The 26365-nt window shown below is 43.7% G+C and overlaps 1 non-coding gene across 1 annotated transcript; it reads right to left on the bottom strand.

Annotated features, from left to right (window-relative positions):
• Positions 1 to 23486: 23486 nt before the first annotated feature.
• Positions 23487 to 23620, bottom strand: LOC142449628 (small nucleolar RNA SNORA13). The gene has a single exon (XR_012784758.1). It is a non-coding gene; the product is annotated as a small nucleolar RNA SNORA13 (small nucleolar RNA).
• Between the last annotated feature and the right edge of the window lie 2745 nt (positions 23621 to 26365).

The raw sequence follows: 26365 nt of genomic DNA, 5'->3' as shown, positions 1-26365 counted from the left end.
TTTAAAATTTTATGTAAAATCCTAATTGTGAAGCAGTAATAGGGATGAAACCTATTAAATGAAAACATTTAGTGAGATTCAACTTGGACTAAAATACAATATAGCTTAGAAGATAATAATTTATAAGTACATTGTTTTCCAGAATCAAGCATTGTTGTGCTCTTCAACTATACATTGCAATCAAGGACGTAGGTTAGTGGTTGAGATCAGGTCTAAAATGTCTATAAGAAACTATAATAAGATGACTACCAATTTTAAAAAAGAAAAACATAATAACATACTACTTCACTCCCACTCGAATTATTATTATTATAAAAACAGAAATTTCAGAGAAACCAGAAACCTCATTTTTTGGCGGTGGAATTATAAAATGGTACAGCCACCATGGAAACCAGTTTGGTGTTCTTCTCAAGGAGTTCAATGTAGAGTGACCATGTGCCCTAACAATTCCATTCCTCAGTACATACCCAAAAGACTTGAATGCAGTACCTCAAGGAGTTGTACACCAGTGTTCATTGCAGCATTGTGCACAATCATAAATGAAGTTCTAATCTATGTTGTGATATAAATGAATCTTGAGACTGGAGAGAAAATCCCAATAGGGAATTTTAACCTCGGGAAAAGAAGCCCAATGTACTGACACACCCAAGGTATTTCCTCATTCCCAGAACGCAGCCATCCCCCAAGCCCCTTCTTCCTTTACTAAGGACCAGGTGTGCACTAGAAATTGCTATCTATTCCGCTACTATGACCTTGCTCATGCAAAATATAAAAGCCACGCCCACCCACCATTTGGGGCCCGGATCTTCCAGAACACAAGTTTTCTGGGTCACTGGCTGATGAAGTTTTCCTCTCTCAAGTTTCCCAAGCGTGCCGGTCTCTCTCTCGAGTCACAATTTTGCTGTCACAAGACTATTATGCTGAGTGAATAAGTCAGACACAAAGAGCAAATATACGATCCCACTTGTTAAAACTATCAGCAACAGGCAAGTGCATAACACAAGTGTTTATCCAGTGGTGAAGGGTGTCAGGAATTATTGCTGGAAACCAAACCCAACCCACTGCCCATCACTCGAGTCCAACTGAAAATGACCTTATCTGGCTTGCTTCCCCTGTGTAACTCGTGCGCTTGAATCCTGATCTTAGTAGCTTAATGCTCACTCAGTAGGACTACCAGGACTCCTAAATTTCCATTTGTGATGAAAACTTCAGAAATAGAGTGATGTTGTACTCTACAGGAGCCAGAATAGGGACTAAGGGGGGTTGTCACCCCAACGCCTGCATAGGGAAAGGGGGTGGAAAGAAATCAGGCATCCATTAGACGCCTATGGAAAGATCCAAACTGAGCATGCTCAGACACAAGCCAGCTAGGCCCAGGTGGGAGGTCCACCTGGATGCACAGGCTAGGCCCAGCCACTTAACATCACACAGTTGGGCCTAAACTCAGCCAGTTTGGATTGGCCAGTACCTTCAACCATGCCCCCCAAAGCAGGGGGCACAGTGCCACCCGCCTCAGGGCTCCCGGGCTCTCCTAGTTCCACAAGCATGGTTTCGTGCTCCTGAACCCGTGGTGCATTGATCTGACAAATAGTTGTATTAACTGATCTTCCTTGTAGTTGTATCGATATCATCCCATCACAGGCAGCATTGTAATTCAGGATCGACCTAGAAATGTTCTTTTTGACAATGATTGATTCAAAATGGCTAATATCGGTCCATTTTAGTGACTAATGTTCAGGATATTGTATTGATCTTATTACATTCCATTTCATTTTTAACAACTTCCAAATTGCCTCGATTTATACTTCATACTTCCCATATTCTGAGTATTAACGAATGTTTACCGCTGTTTCTTCTCGGTTTGAGTCAGGTGCCATCAACAGCTGAAGGTCCTGAAAGCTTTGTTCCATGCATGTCTGTAAGGTCAACTCTACCTGGTGGAGCCAGTCTTCTGCAGTCATATTTTCAGTGCCTTCCAACTTGAGGGGCTCACCCTCTCACACGACATGTGGGCATGTTCCATGGCTATTCCAGAGAACCCCTCAGAAGTGGCCTTACTGTTTCTGCCTTCTTCCTCGTCTGCTCATATGTAGAACCAATGAGAGCACAGTTCTGCAGCCTGCCTAGACATTTCCAAACACTCACAGATGGCTTTGCGGGGTCAAAAGGCTCGCCAACGGCGTTCACTGGTATTCCATAGTTCACGAAGATAATGTTCTACATATCCTAGTTTGGTGAGTAACATCCTAGGGTCTTGAAAACTTGAGTAGCCTTCTAAGATACAAGGGTCGCTCCTCAGATGGAATAAAAGGGAATGACGAAAGTCAAAGACTTAAAGGAGAAACTAGTTCACAGGACTAAAACTCACATGATACACAATTTCTTTTCAGTGAAGACCCAAAGAACTAGATGGTTCCTAGCTAGCTACAACTGCTTACTGTTCTCACTAGGGAAACAATAGAAAGTCTCAGGAAAAGACGTACAACAAAATCTCAAATCCTTAAAAAAGCCAATACTGGGCCAATAGAGGCTAGAGGAACCTCCAAAACTATCACGCTTTAGCAGAGGTTCTCAACCTGTGGGTCGTGACCCCTTTGGGTCGAACAACCCTTCACAGGGGTCGCCCGATTCATAACAGTAGCAAAATGACAGTGATGATGTCGCAACGAAAATAATTTTATGGTTGGGGGTCACCACCACATGAGGAACTGTATGAAAGGGTCATGGCATTAGGAAGGCTGAGAACTACTGCTGTAAAGTAACCTTTGCACTTAGGATAGAGAGTATTTCTACAGGCCACCCTTCAGCCAAATATAAGATTAACTTATAAAATAAATAATATTACCCATGAGTAATGTACTCCCTTAAAAAACTGATCATATGAGCCCTATCAGTTAACAGTCCCCTCTTTTGACAGGAAAGCAATTGACAGGAAAGAAAGTTGAGGGAAGTGCAACTTGAATGGTGCAGGAGAGAGTGAATGGGGAGGGGGGGGGGGAAACAAGCTATCTTAGGAGAGAGGAGATGGAGCCACAGACCTCTCCAGACCAAAAAGAAACCAAAAAGAAACAAAGATGAGATAGGAAAGGGGGAAAAAAGTAAGAAAACGGAGCGAATTCCTGTGTGCCAGATGACCTCACAGAGATAAAGTGAGTGGTAAGCTGATTTGTCAAGCCAAGAAGCTGTGAGCCATTGTGGTGAGTGCCACAGGGAACCTCTGGGCCTCAGCGCGTGAGCACCTGGCAGGGCGGTCTGGCTACACTGAGAGGGGATTCTGAGAAGAGATGACATGCCAGCGCTTTGCAAAAGATGCAAATCTGTGTTTTGCTTTGTGAGGATTCAAAGGTGATCCTGCTGAGAAGCCAGGCCTTCCCTGTTGGGATGGAGTACTCTACTTCACAGTAAATGTATCTATAATATTCTCTTTAGTAGAGAAAAGTGCCCAAACACGGTTCTTACATTTTTAATGGCTTTCCTGGGGGCTTGCTTATTATTTTGATGTCTCTAATAGTGAAATGGTCTTCTCTTTTCCTTTGTTTGCAGGTTGGCAGATTTATTTTTTAATTTCTTTGAGAACACTAGCTTGTGAATCAAAGGCCTGAGGATCCCGGGCGTAAGCATCAACTTTATTGAGGGCAAGAATTTAAAGTTACACTCTGGCCTTATAAACAAGGTTCTGGTCTGAATGCTCGCCTTGCGGTGCCTCTGATATTCAGCACCAGTGTGGATCAAGCGCATCTCCTTCCGCAAATCACACCCTCTGAGATGAGGTGCCAGCGCCCGTTTCAGCAACTGCTGTGATCTCCAGAGAGGACCCTTAGGATTTCTGGGAGGAATCCCTCAGCCTGACCACGTCGCCAGGACAGGCACTCATTACAACATGCTGAAGGAGAGACTGAAGTGAGGGGCTGGGAGATCTTCGTGGAAGACTGCACCAGAACCCCGAGGAGGGCTGTGTACAGATGGACAATGCAATCCCTCAAGTAACCACTGCAGAAATTAAGAATGGAGTTAAATAATTTACAGTGAAATGGACTTCTCAGAAAACAGAAAGACAAGACATCAAGAACAAACGAAGACAGGAAACAAAGAGTGAAAAGCAGCCAAAAAAAACAAAACCCCTCAGAGATAAACCAAACAAATATCAAAACAGAAGACTGAGCATTTCAAGAATTACACTAAATGTAGTGGATTAAATTCTCCAAAGTAAAGGCAGAAATATTCAGAGAAGTTTTTTAAAAAGCAAGATAAGATGCTGCCTACAAGGGATACATGTCAAGGATAAAAACAAGCTGGAGTCTGGGGTCTTAAAGGCCTGAAAGTAAACAAGCGGCCATCTAGCTCAGAAGCAAAAAAGCCCACATGGAAGAAGCACACCGGCCAGTGCGATCACGAGGTGCCCAAGGGACCAGGTATAAGGCATCATGCAAAAAAAAAAAAAACCTGATATGTGTGTGTATGTATGTGTATATATGTGTATATGTATATACATACCATATTAAACGAAGGGGGAAGTGCAGAGTGGAGACCCAAGGCCCAAGTGTCGGCCAATGGAGATCCCCTCATAGAGGGGCTTAGGAGAGGAGATGGGTTAATTAGGGTGCGAGGTAGTACCGATGAAGAACACAGCTTTCCCCAGATCCTGGATGCTTCCTCACCCCAACTACCATGATCCGAATTCTACCTTGCAGGCCTGGATAGGACAGAGGCTGTACACTGGTACATATGAGGGCTGGAGGTACAGGGAATCCAGGGTGGATGATACCTTCAGGACCAAGGGTGTGAGGGACGATGCTGGGAGAGTGGAGGGTGAGTGGGTTGGAAAGGGGGAACTGATTACAAGGATCCACATGTGACCTCTTCCCTGGGAGAGGGACAGCAGAGAAGGGGGGAAGGGAGACTCCGGATAGGGCAAGATATGACAAAATAACGATGTATAAATTACCAAGGGCACATGAGGGAGGGGGGAATGGGGAGGGAGGGGGAAAAAAAAAGAGGACCTGATGCAAGGGGCTTAAGTGGAGAGCAAATGCCTTGAGAATGATTGGGGCAGGTAATGTATGGATGTGCTTTATACAATTGATGTATGTATATGTATGGATTGTGGTAAGAGTTGTATGAGTCCCTAATAAAATGTAAAAAAAGAAAAGAGGAGAAAAAAATGATTAGGGCAAAGACTGTACAGATGTGCTTTATACAATTGATATATGTATATGTATGAACTGTGATAAGAATTGTATGAGCCCCAATAAATTGTTAAAATAAATAAATTAATTAAATTTAAAAAGAAATGGACTTCTCAGAAAACAGAAAGACAAGACATCAAGAACAAACGAAGACAGGAAACAAAGAGTGAAAAGCAGCCCCCCAAAAAAACCCCTCAGAGATAAACCAGAACAAATATCAAAACAGAAGACTGAGCATTTCAAGAATTACACTAAATGTAGTGGATTAAATTCTCCAAAGTAAAGGCAGAAATATTCAGAGAAGTTTTTTAAAAAGCAAGATAAGATGCTGCCTACAAGGGATACATGTCAAGGATAAAAACAAGCTGGAGTCTGGGGTCTTAAAGGCCTGAAGGTAAACAAGCAGCCATCTAGCTCAGAAGTAACAAAGCCCACATGGAAGAAGCACACCAGCCTGTGTGATCACGTGGTGTCGAAGGGATCAGGTACCAGGCATCATCAGAACAAAAAAATCATACCATTGTGAATAAGGGGGAGTGAGGAGTGGAGACCCAAAGCCTATCTGTAGGTAATCGGACATCCACTTACAGAAGGGTCGTGGGGAGGAGACGAGGCAGTCAGGGTGCACTGCAGCAATAATGAAACATACAACTTTCCTCTAGTTCCTAAATGCTTCCTCCCGCCCCCACCACTATCATGCTCCCAATTCTACCTTACAAATCCAGCTAGACCAGAGGATGTACACTGGTACAGATAGGAACTGGAAACACAGGGAATCCAGGACAGAAGAAACCCTCAGGACCAGTGGTGAGAGTGGTGATATTGGGAGAGTGGAGGGAAGGTGAGGTAGAAAGGGGGGACCAATTACAAGGATCTACATATAACCCCCTCCCTGGGGGACAGACAACAGAAAAGTGGGTAAAGGGAGACATCGGACATTGCAAGATATGACAAAATAATAATAATTTATAAATTCTCAAGGGCTCATGAGGGAGGGGGAGCAGGGAGGGGGAAATGAGGAGCTAATACCAAGAGCTCAAGTAGAAACCAAATATTTGGAGAATGATGAGGGTAACGAATGTACAAATGTGTTTAACACAATGGATGTAAGTATGGATTGTGATAAGAGCTGTACAAGCCCCCAATAAAAATAATTTAAAAAATCAGAGTCAGTTCCAACACAGATAGGACAGAATAGAACTGCTCCATAGGATTTCCAAAGCTGTACATTGTGATGAAAGCAGATTGTCACATCTTTTTCCCTCAGAGTAGCTGGTGGGTTCGAAGTACAGACCTTAGCATCTACATATAGCAACCTCTTTGCCACCAACTTACGAACTGATAAAGTCTGTTAATTCTACAAGTCAGAAATCAAACTGGATGCTGACATGTGGCAAAGAATTTCACCACATTTAGTTGAGTTGGCAACCGAATTATTTTATCAGAAAAGAAGATATACACGAATATTTATCTACAAAGTTCTTTGGTGCAGCTGTGTTTAAGAGACTCAAAAAATAAGAGATCATAATATCTCATGACAAAGAAATCTGTGACATGAAGGTAGACACATACAATTTATGATGGCAGAGTCTCTCCTATTTCTACTCAAATTCTTCATTAAACTCTCCCCAATGAAACATGCACAGGATATTAGAAAGGTGAAGGGGAAAGCACTATACAACAAGAGGATGGTGGGCAAAAAACACAATGGAGGCAAGTGAAGATTGGGCAATGAATAAGGGTTAAAAGCAACAGAGGTAAAGATTGTGATACACCCCTTAGGTGGGTTGACCCGATGCTCTCTTTTCAGAAAAATAATTACTCAGCGCTCCCCTGGCAATTAAAACCTTTTGTACTATAGTCCATAATCCAGGATAAATATCCAAATCTGCTTCTGCAGCCACCTGGATCAGTCCAGCCTCCCACCTCCCACTCTGGAAAAGGTAGTAGCACCCACTTTGGGAAACACTGATATACACTATCCTGCAAAACCAGTGGTCTACAAATTGATGTAGACACACAGATTGAGCAGGTATGGGAGGAAAAATAGGAGCACACCCATAAATACAAGGGGGTGCCCCCAAAAGCAGAATTGCACAGGGAGGAGCAGAACTTTCGTACCATTCATTTTGCCCACTAGCGAGCATCGAGCATCTTGCTATGACTTAGTCCACCCAGTGGCGTCGCCTGAGAAGGTTCTCTCTGGTCACAGTGAATTTTTTGTAAAAGCAGTTTCACTCAAACCTCATCTTTTTGTGATGGCCGAATTAAGAGAACAGTGTCAGCTGGGAAATTGTGTTTCCTGCTCAGGAAAATGCCACAGAAACTGCTGTGATGTTGAACACAGCTGACGAGGACAGCGCGATGGGAGAAACTCGCGTGTATGAGTGCTATTCTTGTTTCAAAAAAGGTGAGATGTCGATTGATGACAAACCTCATTCTGAACATCTGTCAACTTCCCAAATGGATGAAAATGTAGACTCATAGTGCATTTGGAGTTCATTCCACCAGGTCAGACTCTTAATCAAGCTTTCTATTTAGAGGTTCTGAGTAGATTGAGTAACAGTGTGTGACCAAAACACCTGATTTATGCAGATGGGAGACTGGTTTTGCACCACAACAATGCACCTGCTTACACAGCCATCTCAGTGTGCCAGTTTTGGCAAAAAACAAAAACAAAACAGCTTGTCTTTCTTGCCCCAGGCATCTGACTCACCTGACCTCACTCTCTTGACTTCTTTTTGTTTCCATGAATGAAGAGGGACAGGAAAAGACAGCAATTTGACTATGTAGAAGAAGTGAAGGATAAACAGATGAGTTTGAAAACTCTTTCCAAGAATGAATCGCAGATTTGGCAAATTATTAAGTGTAATGGAGAGTACTTTGAAAGTGAAAAGGTTGTTTTGTTAAATAAATAAATACATACATACATAGCTTTGGGGAAAAAATCTGTTTTTGGGGGGAGGATACCCCTCATATACATGCTTGACAGAGGCCGTTTGTATGTGGATTTTTACCTTTGCTGCAAAGATATCCATGCATGTGGTACACCCACATGTATGTGGTGCTATTTGTTTTCGTAACAACAAAGTAAAAGCAATTATCTATTGAAAATGAAGCTTCAATGTCATCACAGGTGACCTAAATTGATAGTAAACACGCTGGTGTTGCTATCTCCTCAGCTCTTTCTGTAACCTCTTAGTAGGAGAAGGGTAAGAATGGCCACATGGTGCTGAATAAGCTAGATAAAACAGGAAGCAGAATTCTGCATCCTTTAAGGAAATGTTTGTTAATGAAAAGACTACTTAAGAGAGGTGTGGTGAAGGTTAAGGGAGGGAAGGTGAAACATCTAATGGCCAGCATCAACAGCCCTAGGGGTGGAATGGAGCCAAGGAGCAAGACCAGAGCTGGGGAAAAGTTGCTGACCAAGGAGGCCATGCCCTCTGGCCTCTTGTCAGTACCTGCACTGGCAAAATCCCACCTGACAGCAGAGAGAACAACAAAGAATGGCTTGGGAGGGTTGGGAGGTTCAGAGCATCAGAGGTGATAAACCAGCTCTTGGGAAATGGGCCTTAGAATACTCATCAAAGGGGGTGTTCCCAGGTGACCCAGAAAACAGAATGTGTTTAAGATTCAAAGAGAATTTTTATAGTATAGTCCACCTTGTGTCAAATGTTCATATTCAGTGTCCAGAGGCATTTAAGGTGATGAACTGAGCATTTGGAGGGCAGAGAAGACAGATGACTGAATATTAAGGATAACAAGATAATAAAGGCCTTACTATCATCCTGATGAGGCTGCAGTTTATAGCAACTGAAAGCATATGCAGCGTTGCACAAGAAGATGATGGGGCTCCTCCTGTTTTTCTGTCCCTTCTTCGTTGGTTTCACACTCCAGCCCCAGGGAGTTGGCTGGAATATTAATGCTGATGTAATCAAATACAAAAGGAAGAATCAGGCCAAACGAAGTCCTGCCATCTCCCATTTTCATCTCCCAGTTTGTTGTTGACATCAGCTATGGTCTAGATCCCAGATGACTTAGCTACCGTCTGGTCATTACTCACTTGATAAGCCACTCAAATAAACATTTGTCTAATAGCAGACTCATTTTTCCACCCTTCCTCCTGTACCCCCAGCCCTAACTGCTCTTCCATCAAATCGAGTTCCTGAAGTTGATGGCAGTACCACCCACCCAAACCCAGAACAGGCAACCTCAACTCCCCTTCTGCATCTTTCCCCTGCTGAGCACACTGGCCCTTCTCATGTCCCAGCAGCTTTGCCTGTCCTCGTTATCACTACCATCGCCCATGTTAGTTCTTGAGGTTATGTCTACCCTCCTCCCCACCCCACATCAATTGTGTGGGTGTGGGTGGGTGCATGGGGGGTAACTGACTACAGAACAGTTTTTCCACTTTCCCTCTTTCCTATTAATCCTGAACAAAGGCAGACAATTGATAGCTTTTTTTTTTGTATTAAAGATGTTGCTGCCAATAACTACCGGAAAACAGATGAGATTTATTTTTTTTTAAATCAACAAACAAAAAGAGGCTACAAACATCCCACAGTCTTGCAAAGTTTCTTATATTCATGTGGTTGGGGTTTCGAGTCCACCCCAAGTTCCACGGAAGAAAGGTTTGTTGATTGACTTCTGAAAGGTCCAGTATTGAAAATCCTGTGGAGCACAGTCCCACATACCGTCACAGACTCGATGGCAACTCTTGTTTGGAGAGCAGGAGAGAAGCTAGAGAATTATCATCAGGAAAGTCACGATATAAAACCTATGGGAAATGCTAGCTCGCGTGGGCCTATTTCCTGGTCTGATTTGTACTGAAAGTCATTGTTTGTTTTCTTTCTTTTTTTTTTTAATTTTAACAATTTATTAGGGGCTCATACAATTCTTATCACAGTTCATACATATACATACATCAATTGTGTAAAGCACATCTGTACAGTCCCTGCCCTAATCATTTTTTTCTCCTCTTTTCTTTTTTTTACATTTTATTAGGGACCCATACAACTCTTATCACCATCCATACATATACATACATCAATTGTATAAAGCACATCCATACATTCCCTGCCCCAATAATTCTCAAAGCATTTGCTCTCCACTTAAGCCCCTTTGCATCAGGTCCTCTTTTTTTTTTCCCCTCCCTCCCCTTTCCCCCCTCCCTCATGTGCCCTTGGTAATTTATACCTCGTTATTTTGTCATATCTTGCCCTATCCGGAGTCTCCCTTCCCCCCTTCTCTGCTGTCCCTCTCCCAGGGAAGAGGTCACATGTGGATCCTTGTAATCAGTTCCCCCTTCCAACCCACTCACCCTCCACTCTCCCAGCATCGCCCCTCACACCCTTGGTCCTGAAGGTATCATCCACCCTGGATTCCCTGTACCTCCAGCCCTCATATGTACCAGTGTACAGCCTCTGTCCTATCCAGGCCTGCAAGGTAGAATTCGGATCATGGTAGTTGGGGGGAGGAAGCATCCAGGATCTGGGGAAAGCTGTGTTCTTCATCGGTACTACCTCGCACCCTAATTAACCCATCTCCTCTCCTAAGCCCCTCTATGAGGGGATCTCCATTGGCCGACACTTGGGCCTTGGGTCTCCACTCTGCACTTCCCCCTTCATTTAATATGGTATATATAAACATATACATATACACATATATACACACACTTATATCGTTGTTGTTTTTTTTGCATGATGCCTTATACCTGGTCCCTTGGCACCTCGTGATCGCACTGGCCAGTGTGCTTCTTCCATATGGGCTTTTTTGCTTCTGAGCTAGATGGCCGCTTGTTCACCTTCAAGCCTTTAAGACCCCAGACACTATCTCTAGCCTCTAGTTCTTGCTGACAGACCTGACAGACTTTTTTGGAAGTGTACCACCAGGCCTTTCTTCCTAGTCCATCTTAGTCTAGGAGTTCCCTTGAAACCTGTTCAGAATCACAGCAAGACACAAGCCTTCACTGACTGGCAGGTGTTAGCTACACTCAATGTGCACTGGCCAAGAATCAAACCCAGGCTTGTAGCATGGAAGGCAAGCATTCTACCACCAGACCACTGCTGCAGCCAAGGTTTCACTAGGACGCAAGAGAAAACTGAACTTCTGAATGTGCTTTGCATCGTAAAAAAGAAATTCCATTTTACTAACATTTCACCTACATCTTGACTCCCTGTGTACATCATCGCCAAAGCAAGAAACAATCTGTGAGGCACAAGCTTGCACAGCTGTGAGGGAGACTAAGGCGGTTGGGCTTTCTGTCTCAAGGTGTAGTTAGAGATGGTTATGAAGTAAATACCACAGCTTTCACTCGCTGCTATGGAATCAATTCTGCCGCATAGAAACTCTATAGGACAGAGAAGAACTGCCCCACATGGGCTGAGAGAGAGAGAGAGAGAGAGAGAGAGAGAGAGAGAGAGAGAGAGAGAGAGAGAGAGAGAGAGAGAGAGAGAATAAAAATCTCTACAGAGCATACAGTCTCATCTTTCTCGTGCAGGGTGCCCGGTAAGTCAGAACTGCGGTTCTTTGAGGTGGTAGCTGAGTGCTTTCGCCACTGCACATGCCTTTCTCTGCAAGTGTGCGATGCAAATCAAAGAGCAACACTGTTTGGGAAGGGTTCAAGATCAAAATCCTGCCTTTGAAAGAATATAGGCATAGATGGAGGAGGTGTGACGACACAATAGCTTCAGTTTTATGTAGTGATTGAGTAATGGTATCTATGATTTTGCAGCAATACAAAAAACTTGTGAAAAATTCCATTGACTTTGTTTCATTTTTCCATAAACTTTTGGAAACCCCGTGTATAGATATATTATTACTAGGTGCTATTCAGTTGGTTCACTCTTTGTCAGTTTGTCATGGTGGCTTGTATGTTGCCATGATGTAGGAAGCTATGTCCCTGGCATTTCAAATAGCAGCAGGGTCACCCAGAAAGAACAGGTTTCAGCAGAGTCTCCACACCAAGAACAGACTCGGAAGTAGAAATAGGCTGTTCATTTCTAAGGAATTAGCCACCAAAAACCCTATGACTAGCACTGAGACATCTGTCAGTTACCGACAGTCTAATGAATCAAAGCAGAATATTGTGAGAGATGGTGCTGGAGGATGAGCTCCTGACGTCATAAGGCACTCACAATATGACTGAGCAAGGTTGCCTTCTCAAAGTACAGTTGTCTATGTTGATGCTGATGCAGTAAAGCCTTCACGATCTTCCTTTATATGTTTGGTGTTAGTGAGCTGAAATTGACTGGTCTTGGCCATTTTATATCAGAAAATCAAATGGCTCACTGTGCGGAGAATGACACAATCAAGAGGAAAGGCGTTACATTCATTGTCAAAGGACTTTTCAAGATCTAGCTTGAAGTACAAAGAAATCCAATCGATACAATTGTTATTAAAATTTATGTACCAATCTGGGTTGGAAAGGGGGAACCAATTACAAGGATCTACATGTGACCTCCTCCCCGGGGGACAGACAACAGAAAAGTGGGTCACGGGAGACATCAAACAGGGCAAGATGTGACAAAATAATAATTTATAAATTATCAAGGGTTTATGAGGGAGGGGAGAGCAGGGAGGGAGGGGAAAAATGAGGACCTGATATCAGGGGCTTAAGTGGAGAGCAGATGTTTTGAGAATGATGAGGGCAACGAATGTACAGATGTGCTTGACACAATTGATGTGTATATGGATTGTGATGAGTTCTATGAGCCCCTAATAAAATGATTTTGAAAAATGTGTGCACCAATCACTAGTGATGCGGAAACTAAGATTCTATCAATGTCTAAAATCAGGAAAGGTGTGCAATAGGGTTGTAGCCTATCACTATACTTATTCAATCTGTATGCTGAGCAAATCATCAAAGAAGCTGGATTATATGAAGAAGAATGTAGCATCAGGATTGGAAGACTTATTAACAACCTACAATGGCCAGATGACACAACCTTTCTTGGTGAAAGTGAAGAGGACTTGAGGCACTTGCTGATAAAAATCACAGATTGTAGACTTCAGTATGGATTACAACTCAATGTAAAGACCCAAATCTTCACAAGTGGACCAACTGGTGGCATCACGATAAATGGAGAGAGGGATCACATTGTCAAGGACAACTTTTGTCTGGCTTGGATCCACAAGCAATGCTCATGGAAGCAGCAGTCAAGAAATCAAAATATTCATTGTGTTGTGTAAGTCTATGTATAGTGTTGAAAAGCAAGGATGTTACAGCTAGAATAGGCATTGGAGGCAAAGAGGACAGGACTTCATCTCACTTACTTGGGATACATTGTCAGGAAAGACCAGTCCTTGGAGAAAGACATCATGTTTAGTAAAGAGATAGCAAACAAGGGGAAGGTCCTCAACAAGATAGTTTAACACAAAGGCTTCAAGAGTGGGCTCAAACCTCAGAGCCATTGTGGGGATGATGCAGGAGTGGGTGGAGTTTCGCTCTGTGGTACATAGGGTTGCTGTGAGTTGGAACCAACCAGACGCTTAACAACAACAACACCGCATTGGTCCTGACTCATAGCGACCCCAGGTAGCAGAGTAGAACTGATCCACTGGGATGTCTAGGCATAGTCTTTACAGGTGCAGATCACCAGGTCGTTCTTCCTCAGAGCCACTTCTCACAGCCATCAAGTTGATTCCAACTCATAGTGACTCTGTAAGACAGAGCAGAATTTCCCTTCTGGGTTTCTGAGACTGCAACTCTTTTTGGAAGTAGAAAGCCTCGTTTTTCTCCAGTGGAACTGCAGGTGGTTTTGAACTGTTGAGCTATGTAGCAGCCTAAATCACTGCACTACAAGGGCTCCTTTCAGAGCCACTTAGTAAGTACGTAAGTTTAAACTTCTAATCATTTTAACTTCCATCATTTCTTCCACTTGCTTTAGCTACTTTATATTTAAAAGCAAGTTTAAGAGTTTCTTCTGACATCTACTTTGATCTTTTCTTTCTTTCCTGACTTTGAAATGAATTTTGCTTTCTTCATGTACAATGTTCTTGATCTTATCCCACAATTCATGTGGTCTTCAGTCATTAGTGATCATTGCATTCTTGACATGGTCTCCAATTCAGAGGGGATGGACACAGGGTTGTATTTTGGCTCTCATGGACTTGTTCTAATTTTCTTCAACTTCAATCTGAACTTATATATGTATGAGAAATTGAGAATGATGAGGGCATCAAATGTATGAATGTGCTTGACATACAATGGATGTATGTATGGATTGTGATTAGAGTTGTATGAGCCCCCAATAAAATGATTTTTAAAAAGAGAGAGAGAAATTGATAGTATGTTCCACATTCAACTTGCTTTGTTTTCACTGATGATATTGAGCTTCTCCATTGTCTTTCTTTCCACAGATGCTATCAATTTGATACCTGTGTATTCTGTCTGGTGAGGTTCATGTGTATACTCAATGTTAATGTTGAACAAATTGTAGTTGCAATGAAAAAGGCATGGATCTTGCAAAAGTCTATCATGCATTCCCCAGCTTCATTTCTATGATCAAAGACATATTTTCTAACTACTGATATTTCTTTTTGTTCCAACTTGTACATTCCCATCACCAGAAATTATCACTGTATCTTGATTACATGTTGGATAAATTTCAGACTGAAAAAGTTGGTAGAGCTCCTCAGTTTCTGGCCTTAATGATTGGTTGTATACATTTGAATTATAGTTATATTAACTGATATTCCTCATATACATATTGTTGTTCTTCTTAGGTGCCAATTAGTTAGTTCTGACCCAGAGCAACCTCATGCACAACAGAACTAAACACTGCCCAGTCCTGCGCCATCCTCACAACGGTTCCTAGGCTTGAGTCCATTGTTGAAGACAGGGTGTCAATTCATCTCCTGCAGGGCCTCCTCTCCTTTGCTGCCTCTCTACCAAACATGACGTCCTTCACCAGGGACAGGTCTCTCCTGACAGCATGTCCAAAGAATGGAAGACTAAATCTTGCAATCCTTGCCTCTAAGGAGCATTCTGGCCATACTTCAAGACAGATTGGTTTGTCCTTTGAGTAGTCAAAGCCAGGGTACTTTCAATATTCTTCTCCTGCAGCACAATTCAAATACTTTGATTCTTCTTTCTCCAATGTCAAACTTTTACATGCATATGAGGCAAGGGAAACCGTCACGGTTTGGGTTAGGTGCACCCTAGTCCTCAAGGTAACATCCTTCTTCTCAGTACTCAGAAGAGGTCTTCTGCAGCAGATTTACACAACATAATGAATATTTTGATCTCTCGACTGCTGGTTCCATGAGAATAGATTGTGGATCTTAGCGAGACTAAGCCCGTGACAATGTCAACCTGTTCTCCATTTATCATAATGTAATCTATTGATCCACTTGTGAGGATTTTTGCCTTCATCCATTTGCAATCCATATTGAAGTCTTTAGTCCTTGATCTTTATCACCAAGTGCCTCAAGTCCTCTTTGCTTTCAGTAAGCAAGGTTGTATCATCTGCCTATTGCAAGCTGTTAATAAACCTTCCTCTAACCCTGATAGTTTGCACAGCACACAGGTTGAATAAGTGTGGTGAGAGGATACAACCCTGTTGTAGACCTTTCCTGACTTTAAACCATGCAGTATTCCTTTGTTCCATTCCCACAACTGTCTTTTGGTCTATGTACAAATTCCACATGAGTAAATGAAGTGTTCTGGAAGTCCCATGCTTCTCAAGGTTAGCCATAGTTTGTTATGAGGCACACAGTCAAATGCCTTTGCGTAGTCAATAAAACAGAAGTAAACATATGTCTGGCATTACCCTGATAATCTTCCCTGAGCTGTGATCCATCTGACGTCACCACTGATATCTCTTGGTCCACATCTTTTACTGAATCAGGCCTGAACCTCTGGCAGCTCCTTTTCAATGTACTGCTGCAACCATTGCTGGATGATCTTCAGCAAAATTTTACTGGAATGTGTTATTGGTGATATTTTTCTATAGCAGTGGTTTCAATCTCTGGGTCAAGACCCCTTTGGGGGTTGAATGACCCTCTCACAGGGTTTCCCAATTCATAACAATAGCAAAATGACAGTTATGAAGTAGCAATGAAAAAATTTTATGGTTGGGGTCACCACAACATGAGGAACTGTAATAAAGGGTGGTGACATTAGGAAGGTTGAGAACCACTGTTTGAATATTCTGGTAGGTACAAATATGGATTATTTCCAGTCAGTTAGCCAAGTAACTGTCTTAAAAATTTCCTGGCAGAGACAAGTGAGTGCTTCCAGTGCTTCCTCAGCATGTTTTCTATTGGTATTCCCTCAATTCCTGGAGCTGGCTAGACCAGAGGATGGACACTGGTACAGATAGGAACCAGAAACACAAAGAATCCATGGCGGATGATCCCTTCAGGACCAGTGGTATGAGTGGCGATACTGGGTGGGTAGGGGAAGGGTGGGTTGGAAAGGGGGAACCGATTATAAGGATCTACCTGTGACCTCCTCCCTGGGGGATGGATAACAGAAAAGTGGGTGAAGGGAGATGTTAGACAGGGCAAGATATGACAAAAATAATAATTTATAAATTATTAAGGGTTTATGAGGGAGGGGGAGTGTGAGGGAGGGGAAAAATGAGGAGCTGATGCCAGGGGCTAAAGTGGAGAGCAAATGTTTTGAGAAAGATGAGGGCAATGAATGTACAAATGTGCTTTACACAATTGATGTATGTATGGATTGTGATAAGAGTTATATGAACCCCTAATAAAATGATTTTAAAAATAAATAATAATGTGTTAAAAATTGTAATTTGGGCCTTAAATTATTTCATAGGTTCTCTCAGTTTAAGATGTGCTGAGTGTGTTTTCCCCTTTTAGCTTTCTAATTCTATATCTGTGCACATTCCATTATAATATTTGACTTTGTCTTCTCAAGCTGCCTTCTGAAATTTCTATTCAGCTTCTTGACTTCATCCTTTTTACCATTTGCTTTAGTTATTCTATGATTTTTTTTAGCTACTCTATAATTAAGAGCAAATTTCTGAGTCTTTTCTGAAATCAGACTTTGATCTTTTCTTTCTTTCTTGTCTTTTTAAGGACCTTTTGCTTTCTTCATGAACAGTCTTGATGTCCTCCCACAGTTCATCTTGTCTTCTGTCATTAGCCTTCAATGCAACAAATCTCTTCTTAGATGTTATCAAAATTCAGGAGGGATAAGTTCATCTTTCAAAACCCAGCTCAACTCATATAATCTGAGGCACGCCTTCTCACTCTTCTGCTAGGTGTCCAAAGCCCTCTGCATGGATTTCTGTGATAACACTTACCATGATAACACAGTGAAATCATGTCTCCCTGTCTGTGCTAACAGAATAATAACCCCCCAAAACTACTCCATCTTTTAATCACTCAAACTTGTGATATGTTATTTTATAAGGCTAGAAGAATTCTGCAGAGGTGATTGAATGAAAGAATTTTAATGTAAGAGGTTATCCTGGATTACTTGAGCGCGCCTTGAGTGAGCAATGGTCCTTAGAGGTAAAAGAGGCATAAGAATCAAGGTCAGAGAAGCAGATGTGCCCATGGAAGCAGAGGTCAGAGTGGCTTGGAAATCAAATATAAGTCAAAGAATGTGTGCAGCCTCAAGAGTTCAGAAAGGTGCAGACATGGCCTCACCCTTGGGCACTTAAAGGAATGTAGACTTACCAACATCTTCATTTTAACCCAAGGGCATACATCAATCTTGGGTCCTCCAGGACCATAATAAAACCGTGTTGTTTCAAGACATGATATCTATGAAGGTTTGCTACAAAAGTCATGGGAAACCAGTATAATGTCCTTCTCCCCTGTTAGTCTGTGAGGTCTTTGAGGACATGGAGAAGTTTGGGTCTTCTCGATATGAAAGCAATGGAGGGAGGTGGGTACAGGGACAACAGCATCACACATGTTGACCCAAACAGCTCTGGTTTCGAATCCCTGGTTGTGGGAAACCGAAAGATTTCTCCCAAGTTGTCGACCCCAATAATATGCCAAACTTAGCTGCTTGCTACACATGGCAAATGATTACACACTTAGAGGTCAATGAAAAGTAGGTCAGGGGTTATTCTCACTAAGGGTTATCAGCCATCTAGAGCAAGCAGACACCACTGTTTATCCCACAATAAGTAGGGGCCCACTCCCTTCTGATAAGAATAGTAGTAAATTGTTTCCCTGAAGGAGAGCCCAGGGAGGTCAAGCCCACTCAAGGGTGGCCAAGGTTAGGCCGCCATCAGGAATCTAGGGTCCCCCCCTCTTGTCACATGTATAACACTAATCCCTCCCCTTCCTATCATGTGTACACCCCTAGCTCATCGCCTTCCTGTCACACGTATGCCTATTGTACAGCCCCTTCCTATGATGTGTATGCCTATTATACTGCCCCTTCCTGTGACCTGTGGTTACCTGTAATCATGTCCCCAAAGTAGATATGCCTTGTTTAGCAATAAAGTTCTGGCCAGCTGGCTCCCCCCGGGTCTCACCTCACTCTCCTGTCCTGCCCTTGGTCCATGCTGTGCAGGGACCTGGCTGGTAAGATCATGGCCATCCAGGAGGTGAGCATGCTACCGTGAAATGTGTCACACTCCATTATTTAAAGCTCTCTTCTATCTCTCATGCTCTCTATGACTTTATTATAATCTTTATATATCTTAACCATACAATTGCACCTATCGAACCCATGGTTAGTTGTGGAGGGCTGGCCCTTCCCCCACACCAGGTGAGCCGCTTATGGTAATAGCTTTGAGCAAACAGTGTCATTTAAGCCTCAACTTCTTCTTTTAGTAGACATAGACGGCATCTATTGTGCAGATTTTTATGTAGATTAAATAAGATAGGTGATTTGGGGGATTTATATGTTGGGTGATAACTAAACAGACTAGACCCCCTTGCTTCCTCTCTCCTGACGCTATGCCCCTCCCTTTCTGCTTCACCCTCTAGACATCCAATCATACCCAAACTTACCTATAGCTCACCTTCCCCCATACACCTTCTCTATACTTCCTGGCCTTGTTGAAGGCTTATGTAATAAAAAGTTCTCCCCCATAGATATCCATCCCTGTAGTTTCCCAGTGTCCCACATACCTCTCTCTCATTGCCATTTACCAACCTGTGACATCTTCCTCAAACACTGCTTCTGGACTAAGCTACTTCATCATACTCTAGCATGACTCACTCAAAACACTGGCCTCTCAGTTCCTCAACCTCCTTGGTTCTGGTGACATGTTTCTTTCTTTCTTTTTTTCTTGACATGTTTCATATTACTTCAGCCACCCAATCCTATGGCCACTCTCAGGATTTTCCCACCATTTGTACCTGCTCTCTCTCTGAAACCATGCATTCAGATAACCTCCTATATGGCTGGAGTCTCTTATTCTTCTGCCAGAATCACTAATTTAATAGCAGATTCACCAATTCTTAGTTCGTATCAGTTGTCAAAGATTGTTGCCCTTGTGAAGCTAACTTCTAGTGATCACACAAATACTCTCGATCCACCAGTCCTCCCCAGAAGATCTTCAGAGGAAGGCAGCTGCCTATTAGCACCCTCCTTCTTACCTTCCTTAGATTCCATAATTTCCACAGTCCCTTCTTGTACCTTAAATTCCCATGCTCTATTGTTCTTCCTTTGTATCAGGAAAACTTAAGTCTGGGTACAGTTAACCACAAAGTCAGTGGTTCAAACCTACCAGCTGCTTCATGGGAAAAAGATGAGGCTGTCTGCTTCTGTAAAGACTAACCGTTTGGGAAGCCCAAAGGAACCATTTCACTTGTCTGTTGGGTCCCTCTGAGTAGGAATTGACGCTGTGGCAGGGAGTTTGGTGCGGGTTTTACTCAATCTGAAGAATGATACAAAAGAATATTCCCACCACCCTGAAGATCAAGGTCCCTATGAAATCATGGTCATGAATCTCAACTAGCTCTCAACATAGCTAAAAATCCTACTGTAATTTTCTAGTCAGCTCCCCCTCTCTCCTCTTGTTCACTCCAAATCGTTCACAGAACCCATCTTTCTCCCTCACTCCTCACTGACCTCTACTCATTTTCAGAAAGAGAAACAAACAATGAAATCATGAAAAAGGAATGCTCTTACTCTCTCACCAAAGCCACCAATCCATCTGCATCCACATTCTTTTCTCAGGTAGGCGCCTTCCTTGTAATTACAAGCAGTCCCCAAGTTACAAACAAGGTACATTCATAAAAGCACCTTTATATTTCATATGTGGGAAGTCAGGACAGGTGCACATATGGTACTTCCTATTTAGCTTTACTTTAGTGCAACAAAAGAACTTGGTGGTGTAGGGGGTTCTGGGAGGGGCTGGCTCAAATCTAACAGCTGCCACTCTAGCTAAAGATGCACCTGTCTGGTCCCATACAGAGTTACAATCCTGCAAACAGTTCTGCTCTGTTCCTAAAGGATCCGTATGAGTTGGAACTGACTTGATGGCAGTGGATTTTATGTGGGGTTAGTGCAAGAAATGAGTCCTAATGGTGTGGTAGTTAAGCTCCACCACCCACCAGAAGGTCGGCAGTTTGAGGTCACCAGTCAAGCTATAGGAGAAGATTGTGGCAGTTTGTTTCCATAAAGATTGACAATCTTGGAAACCTTGGGACAATTCTACTTCATCCTGTAAGGTCGATATGAGTCAGAATTGACTTGGTGGTAGGGGGTTTGGTTGATTTTAAGGCTAGAAAAGGTTGAAAATCTTTTCAGAGCTTTAAAAGCTGCATACACAGAAAGTGAAGGTGATTGAGGATGAAGAAATTATTGTGACTAGGAATTGGTTCAGTTATTCCCAAGGGAGGGTAGATTTACATAGTATTAAAAGATGTATGAACTGTCCCTAAGTCAGATGTTTGTCATCAGGGACATACTGACAGTCAATCTCTATTTTCAGGTTCTGATCCCAAACATTCTCTCAATAGCCATCCTTTCTTCCTCATCTTCAATTATTTCTGCTGCAAGCTTCTCTCCAGAGTTTATATTAGTCCAAGCTTCTTCCATTTTTAAAACAAAATAAAACCTCCTTCATATCAGTCCCCCTAGCTTTATTTTTCAGCCTTTCTTTCACGACCAACCCTCCAAATGTTGTCTACATTGCTGACTCATCTTTGTTGTCTCCAACTACTTCTTATCTCCCAACAGCCTGACTTCTGTCAGTTCCTCACATCATTCTCACCAAGGCTACCGAAGACCCTCCAGCACTGGGCAGGATTAACCTGTTTCATTCTGCTTGCTTTCCTCCTTGGAGCACTGTGTCCAGAAACCTTCTTCTTTCTTTTCTCTTTTTAGATTTTTATAAGTTGGGATTTAATACATAAAACATATCATTCCATATTTCAATCACATCAAATAGAATTGTACAATTGCTCTTCTTCCTACCTTTTTTAGAGCTTCCATCTTGGTACCCTTTGCATCCTCTTTTCCTGTCCCAGCTCTTTGATTTCTCATCCTGTTCGCTCCTTTGGCATGTCCACCACTCCACTGGCTTCAATTCCCATTTGCAGGAGTCTCTGTGTACGGTTTGGCATAAATTTCCACATCATGGAGTTGTTGTTTGGGGTTGTTGAGTCTGTTCCTACTTAGAGCATCCCTATGTGCAACAGAACAACCCTGCCCAGTCCTGAACCAGTCTTACAATCTTTGCTGTCTTTGAACTCATTATTGCAGCCATTGTTTCAATCCATGTCACTTGGGGTCTTTTTATCTTTCTCAAACCCTCGACTTTACCAAGCAGGATCCTCTTATTCATGGATTCGTCCCTCCTGAAACATGTCTAAAGTACATGAGTGCTGGACTCCCAACTGAAAGGTTGATCGCTCAAACCACTGGGAGGCTACTTGGAAGTAAGATTTGGCAATCTGCTGAAAAACTCTATGGAAAAACTATTAAAGGAAAAACCCCATCTGGAACAATTCTACTGTGCAACACATGGAGTCCCCTTGAGTCCTGATGGACTCGGTCGCAACACACAATAGCAACCATCATAATGGTGCTATCATGAGAACAGTATGAACACCTGAGAAGGGCAAGCAGACTGCTCACTTGACAATGTCTCCAAGTCCTGAAGCCCCATCCCATGCCCCACCCCTGCTCCCCAGGAATCTCTTGTGCTCAGAGGAGCGGCAGAAACATCATATCTTGCGCATTCTGAAAGCTATCACTCCAAATATCACTTGGCCATTTGAGAAGCAAATAGAGCACTGTGCAGTCCCGGAGACAGCTAGACTTATGAGAATAATAGCACACAATAATGATCAGTGCAGAGTGATACAATTAAGGACTCTGTTGTAGCTTAATCAACACATTCCGCTAAATATCAACTGACTGACTGGAGCTGAGAGAATAGACCCCATTCCATGTCCCTTTATCACCCCCATTTAGTACCAAAATTGCATCAAAATAGTTTCACTGGAGTAAAGTGGAATCTCAAACCCTCAAAATATTTTTAAATTATTTGCAATGGTTATTCTGCAATAAGTTCAAATCATTCGGCTGCCATCATTCTTAAATGATTTCATTCACGGGATCAGACAAACTGTGGCAAACTACTGGGATATATGCCCTGGCAAGGAGCCCTGGTGGCATAGTGGATTATATGGTGAGCACTCACCACCTGCTCCACGCGAGAAAGACAGGGCTTTCGGATCCCAGAAAGAACTGCAGCCTCAGAAGTCCACAAGGCAATTCTACTCTGTCCTACAGGGCTCTGTGAGTCACAATCAACTGGATGGCAGGTCGTTTGGTTTGAATGTCCAAAGCTGCCTGCCTTAGTTCATTCTGACCCATGGCAACCCTAAGGCACAGAGGAGAGCTTCCCCTCGGGCTGTCCCAGACTTCACATCTTCACAGGAGTAAACAGCCTCACCTTCTCCTATGGAAGCTGGTGTGCTCAACCTGCTGACCGCCAGTGATTGGCAGCTCAGTGTGGAACTCACTAGGTCACCAAAGCTCCTCTGTACGCACTACATACTGGCAGTGTTCAAAGAACCCAGTAGAAGGAAGCCCACTGGCACCCCTCCTGTGTTCCTTACTACATCTTGTACTTCGCACCCAGACAGCGCAGCCACAGCTCCACAAGGCCCTTTTAGTCATAATGGTCCAGGACAGCTGGAGAGAGGCTTGATTCTTAATCTAAACAGGTAATAAAGTAAAAGAACTTTAACTTATCAATTAGCTACAGGAACCAATGGCCCTTATATCTGAATGGTACCAATAGTTCAACAGTTGGCTCACTCACTGCCATGGGGTAGATGCCAACTTAGAGTGACTTTATAGAACTGCCCTTTTGAATTTCTGAGACTATAACTCTTTTTTTTTTTAACTGTTCCTCATGCAGCTCCGACGCCAAAGAAACCGGACTCAGAGGCAGAACGTAGCTGCCAGGTGTTCAATTTGCGCCTTTTTTGACACCACGTTCACCAGTTTCTGAAAGCGAATGGGCAACACAAAGGCCGGAGACTATAACTCTTTGTGAGAGTAGAAAGCCCCATCTTTCTCCCTTTGAGAAAGCTGGTGATTTCAACCTGCTGACCTTTTGGCTAGCAGCCCAACCCCTAACCACTATGCTGCCAGCACTCCTTCAACACTTGGCTACTTACTGAAATATTCTAAGTTGGAATCCACCCAGAGACACCTTGACGTGAATGAGCTCACGGAGAATCTGTGTGGACGTGATGTGCTCAGTGGTTTGGGTTTCGTTTCCCTTGTTTTGTTTTCACACAGGAGACTAACAGCTCGGGAATCCTCAAGGGGTTTTGATAAAGCATGTGCACCAGAAGCGCCACAGATTAAAGCGCCATGGATATAGTCGGCATGGCCAAGTAGGATGGCGGGCGATGAAAAGAAAACCAAATGCCCTTTAAACCCCAGAAGAGAAACTGATTTCTGTACTAAGGAACTCATGAGCATAGCTGCTTGATAGGTCGCAAAGAGCTTTCACCTCTGCTTCTTGGGTTTCCTACCTGAATCAGCCAATTATTAAAAGCTGATATACCAAAGAGATGATTTTTGTGTTTGCCAGTGTTTCATCATTTGACCCACACAGCCCTACATCTCAAGGTCAAGGCTGGACAGCTTGATTTATACCAGTGATTCTCACACTGATTGTATGGGAACTCAGGCTGATGGCTCAGTCAGGGGAGACATAGCTCACTATATGGTTGAAAGATTAATGACTCCCTTTTGTCCAGTCTCCCCTTGCATTGGCATACCATCTTTGATTTAACCTGTTTCCTATTGGTTTACCATTGGACTGCTGCTTATCTTTTTGTTCTTTTTTGTTCTTATAAACACACACCCGCATTTTGCAATGTATCTTTGTGCGTTCACATAAAGTAGCGCCAAGACTCCTTGGAGTCAAAACTACTTCAACTCATTGGGAATGCTATGTGGATAGGGGAAAACAAGGTTGAGAGAGGATTGGACGGAGTTGACAGCCCTGATTCTGCCCTAGTCAGCCAAAGAGACTGCTGAACATCTAACCCTTCCATTTCATCCACTCCCATACTATGTAGGTCAGGCTCAAGAAATGAAAACAGGTCACATTGTTACCAAAGGCTAATTGATTGGGTCAAAGAGTTTGGTAGCAATTCTTAATTATAGCCCATATTGACCGTCCTGTTTATGCTCACCTAGAAGCACGCATTAGGTTATACACATGCCAGCTTGGCATTATGGACTGTGGGGGGAACTACTACCCATACCTTGGCAGTGACAGGGTGAAAGAATCAATGACGACCCCGGAGCGATCATAATTAACAATGGCAACTGTCTTTTACACATTGCTTCTCACAGAATACCCCTTACAATCACGGCGGCTGAGCACAGCCACTCAAATGCGTTTCCTTTGTCTCCTGCTTTGATTAAAATGTTGTATGAGTGCCCCCCCATGGTGGGGGGGGGCACACTTGGAGCAATTGCTAACTCAGCTACAGTTTTCATCTTAATGTGGAAGATGTCAGACATAATGGTATTTTGTATTGCCACATGCTTTTGCGTGACTGGAGTTTTCTAAGCCTCCAAGGTCTATTGGCCAACTCAAGAGTTGCTGTTTAGGGACTCGACTTCCTCTCTGGACCTCTGCTCATCGGTAGATAGAGCAACCGAGCACATGTTTTCTCCACTATTGGTAAAGAACCTTCTAAATGATTTAGGTCTTGCTCAAGATGTGGGTTTTCCATTGGCATGGCGCCTGCATTCTGAACTTCTTAGAGGATGTGACCCACGAGAAACAGGATGGAAAAGCATTATGCATGTCCACAAGCTAAAACAGTCCTCTGCAGGTTCTAGTTTTGCATTTGTTTTTTGTTTGTTTTTGATGGTCTAGACAGAATCTAGAATCCCCGTATGAGTGAAACTTTTGATCAGTTACTATTTTTTAAAGGATTTACTTGTTTTGTTTCGCACCTTTCCACTAGTAGGCAAGTATTAAAGTACTTTGAACAACACAAACGTCCTTTAACCACACGCATGCATACAAACAGAACACAATTAACTCCGGCTCGTAGATAGATACTCATCCTACAATGAATGGCTTCCGCAACTACCAAGAACCCCAGGATGGGGTACGAAGGGGGCATCCCTACGTGAAACGAGGTTGAAGCCATCACCCGCGAGCCCGCGGGGCGCGTAAATGTTTGCACGGATGGCAGGTGCAGAGATGGCAGGCCAAGCTGGCTTCTCGGGACGGCAAAGTGAACCTGGAGACAAGGGGAGGCTTATCAATCGGCACCCCGCTGGAGCGCGGATCATCGACACCCACGTGGCCGGGCAAGTGACTCAGACCGTGTGCGGCTGGGGAGTTCTGCGAGGGGGCTGTATACACGAGTCGCTGCCCGGGCCATGAAGCCCGGTCAATGCCCAGGCGGCTCCACCGCCCTTCCGGCCGTCCTGGGGCGGCGAGCATCGCGGAAGGCGACCCGGCGGGTGCGGCCCGCGCGTGACGCCTGCCCCGGGGCCCGCCGGCTGGGCCCCGCCCGCGCGGAGGCCGCCCCGCCGCCCGGGGTTCCCTGGGGCTCGGCGCGTCCACTCGGGTCCCTCCCGCTCCAGCGCGGCGGCCAGGCCCGGGCCGCGCCCTCCCTTCGCGGCGCCGCCACCCGCGGGCCGGCCGAGCCCCGCGCGACACCGCGCGGAGCGGGGAGCCCGGCGGCCGCGTTCCCGCCCCAGCCGTTCCTAACTGTCAGGAGGGAAGGCGGGTGGT

Source organism: Tenrec ecaudatus, chromosome 5 (assembly GCF_050624435.1).
Source record: "Tenrec ecaudatus isolate mTenEca1 chromosome 5, mTenEca1.hap1, whole genome shotgun sequence".
In the NCBI taxonomy this organism is placed as follows: Eukaryota; Metazoa; Chordata; class Mammalia; order Afrosoricida; family Tenrecidae; genus Tenrec; species Tenrec ecaudatus.
This window is presented reverse-complemented; position numbering and strand designations above follow the sequence as displayed.